This window comes from Dromaius novaehollandiae, chromosome 4, assembly GCF_036370855.1.
Source record: "Dromaius novaehollandiae isolate bDroNov1 chromosome 4, bDroNov1.hap1, whole genome shotgun sequence".
Lineage (NCBI taxonomy): Eukaryota > Metazoa > Chordata > Aves > Casuariiformes > Dromaiidae > Dromaius > Dromaius novaehollandiae.
The window spans coordinates 13,074,803-13,087,340 of record NC_088101.1 but is presented as its reverse complement, the minus strand read 5'-3'; positions in this window follow the sequence as shown (position 1 = coordinate 13,087,340).

The window sequence follows — 12,538 nt, the reverse complement described above, 5'->3', positions numbered from 1 at the left end:
TTTTAACACTGCCAAGTCAACAACTCCATCCACTTTGCTATTTATCTGTAATAAAATTTGCTTCTAGAAAGTGATCAGAAAACCATAGAAGTCAACCCCAAGAACTCAGTCTACACAGACTGCCTTGGTAGTTTGAGTTCAGCTCCTCCTGGTACAATAGCTGTCTTTGTTTAGGCACTCTTCTTCCTACACCCTCCCTCCCCTGAGCACATATCCCACTTCCCCATTTCCTGTCCCCTCAAAAAAACTCCTCATAACTTGGGGTCTCCAGCATTTGCACTCAACTGGAGACACTGGAGCTGACTTTTTCAAGTGCCTCGGCAGTATGAAAACTGTGTCTCTAAGTCACATCCAAGGTGGGATAAAGAAAACCAGCACAGGTCTCAAGACCTTGGTCATTTAAACATTAAGAGTGAAATAGAAGTGAACTGAAAAAAAAAAAATCATAGTTCCACTAGTCTACGAATGGAGTTCACTTTGCAGTTAAGTTCAGCACACACATTTTGCAGAAAAACCCCACCTACCATCTAGCAGAATCAGCTGATCATTTGTACAACACTGGACTGGTGAAGTCTTTTCCTCCCACTTGCTTTTAACAAAGTCAGTCTGTTCAAATACAACTACACCAGCAAATCTAATAGCAATTCTTCATGGTAATTTCATCTGTTCAACTGCAATCAGTTTCTACATACTTGAACCCAGAGCAGGAGGCCAAAGTTTTCCAGCATTGTAAATGCCATTAATTGTTGTACTATAATTCCTACAACAAACGTGAGAAATATGTACAGCACAGCATTGATCCAAGATTTGAGTAGCAATCCACATGAGCTTCTCACTGCTTTACCAAGTTATTACTCATTAGCTGAGAGCCAGAGGTACTCCCTATAAAGATAGGAGCAGAGACACATAACTTGCAGTGTGCACTTAATTTCTAACCAAACAAATATTTTATGTTAATTTAAAATACACTAGAAACAATTAAGGGAATGAATATTGGCTTTAATCTCCTCTTAAGTACTCAGGTGAAAGTCAGGGCAACTCTATTGAACTCTAAGGCACACTAGCAGGATGGAGCAGGCATAAAGAGTGAGAACTGAGTCAGGCACACAGTATTCATTAATTTAATAAATGTGTAAAGCTGAAGAGATGCCTGCCGCATACCAACACTTTTATACCAGGTGCACATTCAACAGCACAGCAATGGAGAGGAAAACTTCTGATTGTTTGCTGCCCTCATTTTCTGTTAACCAATGGTATGAACACCACTCATGTTTTCTTGCCATATAACCACCTTGCCCAAATGCACATCTGCTTTTCAATTACTGCTGCAGACCAGTCTGGCTCTTAGCTTTGGATCATAGAGACATGCAGAAACACCAACTCTGACATTTCTCTTGCTCTGCCTGAAAGAGATAGACAAGCCCCAAGGGACAGTGTGATCTAGTAATATGTAAAGCATTTTATTAGGATCACTCTGTATATCAGCTAAAAACAAGAATTTACCACCTGCTCATCCTCTCCATGACATTTAGATTCAAATCAGTGGATTAACATGAGCAAAATGAGTCCTTCCTTACTGTATAACATAGAAGTGGACAGAATAAAAAAAGTTACTAAGCAATGGCAGCGCCATTTGGAAAGTCAGTTTTGTTAGTCTTTGATATATATTTAATTGCTGGGTTCATTTCCATGCTAGTCTGCTTTGTTCTCCCTGCACTGTTTTCCCAGGGATGGGGTATACCTGCAGAGAAAGATTTACCTGCTCTTTCTTGGTCTATTTCACATTTTTGTCCATTTTTCTTCTACCATTCTGTCTTCTACAGTTTTTTTTCCTTTTTCAGCTGCAGCCTGTCTCTCACCTTGCTTTCTGCTGTCCTGAGCTTGGTTCACCTTTCCCCTTCCCTTCCTCTCCATCTTGCAAGTGCTGACCTGCTCAGCCCTCCCACACCACTACCTGGCTTTTGTCATCTTTGCATCTTTCATCCAACAGATCCTGCAGCACATGTTGCAATTGCTGCTGCTTCAACAGCTGTAGAGCAGTAATGTTCTGCTTTGTGGGAGAAGAGAGCACATACACTGCCAGCAAACTGCTTCAGAAAGGACGCAGTCTCCGTGCTCAAACTGTCATAACAGAAGAAATCAGGCTGAGGAAGAGTTCAGACCTGTGAGCTTTCATCCCATCTGTCTGAATATATTTGCTCACACTCCATGTGTTGTTTACAGTCACATCTACCCATCCAGGATGGTCTCAGCAGCATCTGTCACAAAGAGTCATCCGCTCTCTAACACCTTATCCCAGCTATTGCCTATGCCCACAAGCTCCAGTTATCCCATTGTGGCACCTCTGCTAAATGACATCTTCTGGGTCCTACCACACAATCTCTAAGTCCCTTTAGAAGACAAAGGGATATAAGGAAGAAGCTGAGGAGCAAGATGTCAAGACAGCTCCTTAACATGAGCGTGACAAGTCAGCAGGCAAGACAAGCTGCAGGCCCAAGCTGAGCAAAGGGAATATGGTCTTCGGGGAATCCTGATGCAATGCAGGAGGGCAGCAGAAACTTGAGCCTATTCCTTCCTGTCTCAGCAATAGGTCTACGCAGAGAAGCAAAGAGGTTTTTGTTAAGAGTCCACACTGTTACACTCCCACAAAACCCGAAAGGATTAACCATCACATGGAGATAAGAATTACTTCACCATTTAACTGTCAAGGCAGAGACTGTAACAGTTTTAAAACAGTTTGAGACTACCATGAAAATAACTTACATTAATATTAAAGTGTGCCCCAAAGCAGCTATTGAAGTCAGCAACAGAAGATATCAGGATCCATAGTTTAGATGTTAGAAATGTGTCCACTTCAGGACCTGAATCAAGAGCCTTTCCCTCTAGAAAAGAAAATACACATTTAAAAGACAATTCTGAAATTCTGCACCAAAGCTTCCATGGTGTTTCAGAACTTAAGTTTCATGAAGTCTTAAGTCTTTTTTTAACCCCTAATTCAATGCAAGAGCAGTATTTTTGTTTCAAGTCCACCTGAGCTTTTGACAGCAACCAAGTTTCACAGCAAGTTCCAGACTATCTGGAGAGCCATGAGATAGTAATAGGACTGGAAGCTTGCCTTGCAAGATGTGCTCTTCCAATGATCTGTCACCTGCAGTGTTGCTATTACTTCATTCCCACATTGATGACATTCAAGAAACTCAGATACCAAATCAAGAACCTACTATGGTAGGTGTTGCACAAATAGACCGTTTTTTTCCCCACCCACAGAACTCTCAGCTAAGATACTTCACATATTCGGAGCACTGTACCAGTCTGCAGTCCTCCACAGAAGTCCAACCTGTGTGGAGAAGGAACCTGTGTGCTTTTCAAGGGTTAACCACTTTGAACACACACCACACACCTCAGAACCAGAAGGATGACAAGTCAGACTTCGTAGAAGTGGTTTTTAAAGCATCTTTTTAATCGAATCTCTCAGTTGAGGTCAGTTTTCCACGCATTCACATTAAGGTACTGTCTCTCAATTTGGCATGCAAGTCACTAGTTGGAGTGATTAAAATCGGTCATGGCTTACATCCATTGAAAGCTGGGCATGTGCTGGCACACATATACAGAGAACAGAAAAAGAAACACATTCCTGAAAAGGATCTCTTTCCAACTATAAAGGCTGATGGTTCTTCTTAGGCTGTTCTGAATTCTTTGGAATTTAGCCTTCATGACTTATGCTCAGAAATCTGTGGGTTAGGCCTGCCAAAGAGGGCTGTGACCTTTATGTAGGAGCTTCTCAGAAAGAGATAGGCACAGATTTAGTCCAATACCTGTATCAAGCCAGCTGCTCTCTGGGACAACTAAAACACTGCTGAATAGACAATTAAGAAATAGTTTTCCAAGTTCTGCAGTTACAGAAACCCTTATACTTTTTTCTCTTACAGTTAAAAAACTCCAAAAAATCTTACCTTATATAAATATGCATTCCTTAAATGCTGCTAAATCTTATCGTCTTAAAGAAAGCTTCATAGCATGTTCCACAGAACTGCATTAGGCAAAAATGTACACATTTATTACATTTAACCACATTCATTTTGTAACCCCTGGTCAAACTGGTCATTGCTCTTCTTGAAAAAGTGAGCAGAAGGCAACAATTTACACACCTCTCTCCTGCCTTCACTGATCGTTAACAGTCTCAGCCTGCCTTGTGAGGAGCCTTTCGCCATACCTGAATTGTTTTTGTCATCTCAGTGTGTTTCAGCTCTGTCTTCTCTGAAGATAAGCTGACCTGGTCAAGTAAGAGACTGGTATAATGAAATGGTAAAGGAGATATTAAGGAAAAAAAAAAGGGGGGGGGGTGTTTGGGGGGGGGGAACAGCAGGAGAGACCTTTTCTTCAATGAGTAATAGTATGTCATCACTGTACTTGAAGAGACAAGAGCTTTTTAGCATCTGAAAAACCCAGATGGTTTTTTCCATAGAGCAATTGTGGATGAAAGAACCGATAGCTATGATGGGTACAAATGATCCACAGAGAATGGAGTTACACTGTACCTCCTCCCTTCTGCTAGAAAAGCAAAGCCGCATGCCAGGCTCAAGTCTCCTAACAAATATTAAACAGCAGGGACAATTCAGCTTTGACAACAGCTCTGTGCTGAACTCCGAGCAGCAAATCCTGTCAAAGCCAAATTCAAATCTCTACTGATGAATATTTTACTTGGCACAGAACAATTATGTGCCAGAGGCTGCAATTGCACCTTAAGTAGTTCACAGTTTTCATATTTATAAAGTAAACAAAAGTGGTATGGAATGGCACAAAGTTTTTGGTTTTTTTTTTTTTTTTTGGAAAGTGCTTAAACTCATTTCCCAGCATGTTGAGACACTGCCATTGAATATGAGCTTGGCCTGACATTAATGTGTTCAGTTGTTTATAGATAGTATAGTTTTACCCAGAAGGCCCAAGGATCTGTTGTGTCTTTAATTATAAGAAAGGATTCTAAAGGTAAGAAGTGTGATAAAGCAAGAATGGGTTTTATCTGACCAGGGGAAACAACTTCCTCTCATAACACTCTGATGCAGTGATAAAGCTAGGAGGTTACATTTTCTCCTGCAGCAAGAAGCCCGACACACCCGAGCCATGCTGCAGTGCTCAGTATTGTATTTCAGTCAGACTTCTGTCAAAGGTAAGCAGAACTGCTTCATTTATAAATACATATATTTGCAGAGAACAGCTGTATTTTTAACATGATGACTTGAAGTTACTCTTTCTAGATTATTCACTGCACCATCTCCCCCCACTTGCTATCTTTTCCTGAGAAACAGCACCATTTTTAAACATAGCTGCCTGTAGCCTAATACTCCAGAAAACATGGTCTATCCTTGATTTTAGTTCCAAGTTTACTGACTTGCTAGGTAGTCTTTTGCAATTCCTTTTGCCAAAGGCTTTTGAAAGGTGATAATGATACGAAGGCCAGTTTGACATGCTTTAACACAGGTCTGCATTTCAGAGGCTAGAAGCTCTGTACTTCATACACGTCTTGCCCCTTAACATAACATCTGAGATGACAAACTACAGAAACGTAAGAGACAGTTTCTCTGTACACAGACTAGGGATAAAAAAACTTCTTTGCACAATGTACAGTATTAAAAGGTTTTATTCATTAGCAGTTTTAAAATGCACAGGATTAGTCTATTAAATGTAACATACATCTTTCAAGCCACTATAGGTTGATACTGGGTTCTGATAAGGATTTGGAAAATGATTAAGAATTCTCTTGAAATAACCTATCTTTCCTTACCTCATCTACATCCAACCCTGTTTAAAGGCCTTGGGGAAAAAGAAAAGTGACAATTTTCCACACTGACAGTACTGCACAATGTTACTGGACTTCTGTTTACAGGGGTGCCTGCATTTCAGTCTGGGATAGCCCAGACAGATGTGCACATACACATGACTTGGTGTGCACACATACCCCTAGCCAAAAATCCAGGGGAAGCATCCACCAGGCAGCCCACAGGAAGCAAGTCTGAAAGTGCTTCCCAAAAACATCAGAACAAGGATGCTGCTTTCGACTGGACGACACACATGTCTACTTAGCTCCAGCTGAGACCTTGCCCGGATATCTCACTGCCCCAGTCCAAAATGTATGCCATCTTGAATAGTAGCTAGCTTGCATGCAGGGCACATCCAAACTCAATTATAACCAGATTTAGTTTTCTACTGCTGGAAAATGAGTTAACTGGCTTCTTACAGGAGGATGGGAAGGGTTTAAAAATACACTTTACCTTATTACTCTTATTTCCACTCCTGTGTTTCCCTCCTAAAGATTCACAGAGGCCACATGAGTAGCACTGTAATCTTAGGACTGCTCCTGCTGGGAAGATGAAGCTTTCAGGAGAGAAGGTATGTGTTAACCACCACCCTTCTTATCAAGGCAGTTTGGGGGGGGGGGGGGGTTAGGTTTTTGTTGTAGGTTTTTTAAACCCTTCTTTAGCCTTAAAGAACAGTCCTCCAAATGTTTCTCTACTTAAACAATAGCAACACAGATGGAAAGACCTTCACATCTCCAGTCATAAACAAAAACCATCAGAACAAGTTTGTAACAAAGATGCCCCCTGGCATAATGTACAGGGCATAAAAGAAACCTGCTGCCCAAATTAGGATCACACCAGACAAAATTTGCAAGCACCACAGCTCCTGTTGCAACTCTGTCTAGCTCTACCAGTGATTAAGACAACGCATCATTGCAGTCACCCTGTGCAGTAATTTAGCTTAACTCAGCTTTTCCCAATTTCCAGCAATTTGGGAAGCCAGGGTTTATTCTTTTTTTTTCCCTAGTACACTTGGGTCTAGGGAAGACTTTCATTTCCTGTTTCTCAGCTTAACAGGATCTGACAATAGGAAATTGAATGCTCAGAAGGAGAATGAGCAGCACTGAGCTGCTGCCTTAATTGCTTTTACATTTTTCATGGGCAATTTCAGCAGAAGGACTGATCTTTGTTCCGAAAACCCTCATGGACAAGAACTTGCCTCTGCTATAAGGTGGAGGAACACCACCCACCATAGGTAAAGGTAAACCTAAAACCAACAGCTTATACTGAAGGCCACTGAGAAGAGGGTGCTAAGTAACTTGGATACACTTGCTGACTTCAGTTGTCAAGTCTCTCACCAAGCCTTCTCCTCACATTAGGCTGGTAATGCAAATCCCTGATGGATTGATTCCCATGCTGCTCATCCACAAGGCAGAAAAAGGCCTGTTTTGGAAGAACTGCAATAGGAAATAAAGGACAGCCCTCCTCCCAAACTGGCTTCCCACCTGGACAAGGTAGCGCTCCCCTCAACTCTGAAACTCTTTGCATATGCACTAAACATTACTGCTGCGAAAAGCAGCACTAAGAATTCACTCTGACAATTCAACCTTTAAGTGGTTGCAGGATTAAGTCCATAGCCATCTGCAGGCTTAGGTGCTAACAGAAATGACAACTTGGGGGAAAAGTGTATCCCTAACATGATTTTCAGTCAGTTATGACTGGCTTCATTTTTCTCCTATTTAGATCAACTGAAGTTGTCCCACACTGACAAAATTAGACCACAGAATAGCTTCACCCAAAATATGGGGGCCACAACCCAGCCTGACAAGAGCAATGGTTCTTCAGGATAGGAATGCAACCATGCCAGCCAGATCTCCCTTCCACCACCTCTTTCTTTTTAGTTTTTAAACATGCTGTTTTTCTCATCAGCATTGTAAATGAAGGCGGACCTCTTGGAACACATGGTGCTCAGAACAGCCTTATTTCCCCACATTGACCCCTTGTGTGCTGTAAATGGTACCTCACCAAGCACAACACTCACCTTCTTACCATTCCTATGTATCTCAAGGCACTTACAGATGTAGCCTGTCTCAGCATTCAGAAACATCACGCTCCATACAAGCGCAATCACGTGGACAGGCTTTGCATCAGGCCAAGATTTTTCCCAGCAGTTTTGTCCGCCTCAAAACTAATCGCTCAACCTGACATACTAAACTAGCTTAATTTTAGAGCAGAGTGTGCACGCAAGCAGAACTTTGCAGCTCTGTCCTTGGGGGAAAAAGAAAAAAAAAAACCAACAAAAGATGGTTTGTATGTGACAAGTCAAATTCAGGAGGTACATGAGTCTGGTCCTACTTTGGAGACTATGTTCAGTTACAGTACTGCAGAACAGCTATGCTGGGACCAATGCTAATTGTAATAGCTAGCAACCCGGAAAACACCCCTGGGAAAAAAAAGCTATATAGAGAGGCTAGTCTTGCCAGCTTCATTTTGTATGGGGAATTTGCAACATCCCTATCCACATCTTCTAAGTTGTCCTCAGTGCTGTAATTTAAGCTCCGCACTTAGTTTGACCTACACAGATTGAAGTTTTTCTGAATGCAAGTAATTCCTGTGCATGCTCAGGTTTAGGTTGAGCATCAGATCCCTTTATCTCACACTACTGCGGGCCTCTAATTAATAATTTCTTCCTTGTTAGGGGACACCTTTCTGTTTGTAGCAGATGTCGTTGCCTGCCTCTCCTTAGTTATAGCTAACAGCAGTTTCACATAGCATGATTTTAAAAACAATCACATATTATCTGAATTACAAAATACATTGCAGTACTCTTTCCATAAGGCACAGCATGGGCCTCTCTCAACACTCATACAAATAGTGGGGATTCCCAGCCTCATACATCAACTCCAGCTTTCTCAAAACAAGTAGGAGCTCACTGTTTCAGAGGCAAAGAGGTTGTGACCTTAAAAGCTGTAACCTGATTCTTCCTTAAGAAAGATTTCTAGATGAAGCAAGATTGCCAACCAAATTCAGCATAGCTTGGACTGTGCTGCTACAAATGGGACAGGAAGGTCTCAGGAAGGGAAATTGCAATGAAGAACACAAAGGCCTTTTGGAGAGAAGTAGGACAGTCTGAAGGGTGTTCCTCACTTGTGTGGTATATGGAAAGATGGTCTACCATCTACCCGCCCAGACATCTCTTCTTTTCACTAAGGAGTGACTTACTTGAAATGCTTTGCCATTTACTGCAGGTAACACCACATAAAAGTGGTTACAGCTTGTGATGCAGCATTCCTTGCTTCACTACAGATGCATGTAACCAGGCCCTGGGTTACTGCTGTTCTGCTTCTGATCGAAGATCTGCACTATTTACCTAGCAAATGAGTATCAAGTAGTGATTAGGGGAGAATCCTAGAACAGGTTGCCTCTTATCATATACAACCTACAATAACCTAACATTTCGGACACATCAACAATTGATTTATGTAGTGTTATAACTAAACCCAGAAACCACTAAAACATTACAATCCTACATTTGGCAAAGAGTACACCAGTATTTATTTCCAGAAGCAATCAATGCCCTTTTAGTTATGCTTACTCTAACAATTAGCACTAGTTTCTAAGATAGTTTGGCACAAGAACCATATATACAATCCCCACTCTGCATGTTTTAGGACTAAGCTTATTAAATGGGAATAATCATGCATATTCTTCTTCTTTCATCTCTCCCTCTGTGTCCATCAAGCATTTCAGGATGCAAACATTCTTATTTGCTTTCACATGACATAATGTTGCTTTAGTATTACACAGGTCAGAGGCATTATTACTATATTGATTCACTAACCTGTATTAAGAACTGCAGGATTATACTTGGTTTAGTTGCATTTGCTTAGGTATATTTTCTTTTTTTTGGTCACCTGGTCTACGGAGATTCACAGATATATGGTATTGCTAGTGTCTGAACTTGAAAATTAAGTATTTCTGCAGAAATATATAGTATTTCACCTTTTAAGATCTTGAGTTAAGTTTGCCTGAATATTTACATTTAAGCATCACCTTTTCTTAAACATCCATCTTCTAAAGGATGCGTTTGCCTTTTACCACACTGAGTAGTAAATTTTTGAAGCAAGCCAAGAAAGACTAGAGCAGAAACCCAGGAACCTGTAGAGCTGGTATCATAAGCTTTGTTTTTCTAGATGAACATATCTCACTTTCATCTGGTTCCCTTTGGGTCAGGAACAGCATATACTATGTATCATGTTATCTCATAGTATTACTTACCACAAAACATCCTTTGCAGGGGTGAAACAATCTGTGTCGAACACCCTTTTTGCTAAAGTACAGTGTTAATCCCTTGCTTGTGATGCATTTGAGATAAACTCAGATACCTGAACTCAGAGACAGTCCTCAAAACAAAGTATGCCTTCCACAGCTTGATGTTTTCTGCTCACACAAGCACACATCCTCAGCAAATGAAAGAAAGATTCACAACTTAAATGATCTGTTAAAGATGCTGTACCTGAGCTAATGAAGCTAGACATACGGCATGAGGAACCTGTGGAAAATGATTATTTTTTCATTAGAAAAGAATCAGCTATATAAAACTTGGCATAATAATCAAGTCTTTTGCTGCACATCATGCATTGCACAACCCCTCTAGACTGGCCTAGACTAGAGTTGCCAGGCACAATAGCCATTACTCAGTATGGCTAGGTTTTTCGGGTTTTGGGTTTTTTTTTTTTTTTTTTTTTGGGGGGGGGGGGGGGAACCAAACACCCCCCCCCCCAACCCTAGAATAGTTCACAAAACCATCCTTGATTATGCATCCTCTCCTGTCTACAGAAATATGCCTGGTGCTACAAGGCAGAGATGAACAGACAACAGTATTCACAACCTGAAACACAATCCAACAATTTATCGTAACTTCAACAGAACACAGAGGACTTTGATACTCAAGATACTTACAAGTTACTTGAATTATCTATCTCCTCATTTGCATCTCAGTACACCAGGGATACAGGCATCTTTATAGGAATAGACAACACAAGGTTATAGTCCCCTCCTCAACACTTCAAGTGTTTATATAACTAAAATCAGACCAAAGTAATTTGGATGTTTAGGTCTGCTAACTTCTCTGAACATATCTAACAGTATTTTTGCCAGTCACATCAGCCCTTCACTTCCAGTAACACAGGTTTAACATTCCTCTCTTCCTACCAGGCATGTGAGCATAGCCTACAGCCAAAAGCTGTTTTATATATATGGCTATTCAAATGTACTGACACTGCTTTTTCCACATACTGCCTAGGACATCTACTCAAGTCAGTGTGAAGCCTTTTACTTTCACAGAATTCTCTGATCAAGCCCTTAAGAGCTAAGTACACCACATAGTTTAAAAACATAGCATTGGTCCAAGCAATTTGTCAAGCACTCTGACCAGCTGCAGCCAAGTGCTTCAGACAGAGGGGCAAGAACTTGAAGCAGACTAATACAGGTGATCTCCAAAAAAGAGAAAGAGAGCCTCACCTCCAATAATAGGAATGATTTAAAACACCAAATGCAAGTCATCCCTCCCAATTTGGATAATCTCATCACCTTTGTAAATAGCAATTTTTTTCAAACCCTCTTGAATTCTTGGCTGCAGTTCTACCAGCACACACTCAGCAACAGCATACACAAAGCAGTCCAAAAACTCGCCGCCGAGGAGAAGAGGACCAATGCCACCTGCTGGAAGCTACACACCTGTTTTCAAGCAGCCAGTTAAGAGACACATGAATATTCATGCTAGTCTCCAGATTACATGCAACAGCTATGCTGGAGAGAAACAAGGCAGATGTAATTACAAGTCACAGCAGTTACTACCCAAACTGAATTAAATTAGCCCAAATGGTTAAGACTACTACAAGCATATTAATTACTGTCTGTTGCAACAAAGTTTTTTTAATTGGTTTGACCCACACCAACTGGTCCTAAAGAACAGAGAATTAACCACACAGAAAAATTCAGATACTGCCAACTTGCGCCTTCCAACACATGTAAGACCTTCCACCCCCAAAGAAGTTTAATTCATTTATTTGCAGTCTACCACTTACATTATGCTGTACTATTATTAAGAGAGACCTCCATTTCAGTTACCAAATGTAGGCATTCAAGATTTTCAAGATTTTGAGCCAAGTCTAGGTAGTATTTATAGCTACACAGAGTCAAAGGAACAGGTGAAACAGGTGTACAACAGGGGACCCTGCAGTCTTCTCCCTTATGCTGCCAGGGAGGGGTTGGGAGCTTCTGTCCAGCCACCGATACATCAGTTTTCTCTGGCCAGGTCTATAGAGTACAACGCACCTCTGAGATGACCAACCTGGCACAGGACTGGACCTCCCAGCTAATCACTGCTCCTCTTCATACATGCCCTTCATCTCCCGATGGTAACACATGCACTCCACATAAGGTGTCCATCAACATTTTTAGGCAGTCTCATCACAGCACACATGGCATAGGTGTCTTCTTCCATGAAGAACCTGTATTGAAGGGGAGACCTCCCGCTGCCTGTTGTGAAGCCCCCTCAAAAGCTATCCACTTAGCCCATCTAGTTATTTGCAAGCCCATCCAAAGGAACCTCTAGCAGACATAAAACAGATACATAAGCTTTGAAGTTTTATTCAGGCTTCACCCTGAAACACCAAGATAAATTCTTTAGTTTTAAAGGAAAATACAAACCACCCACTAACTGAACTTCCTGAGGAGCA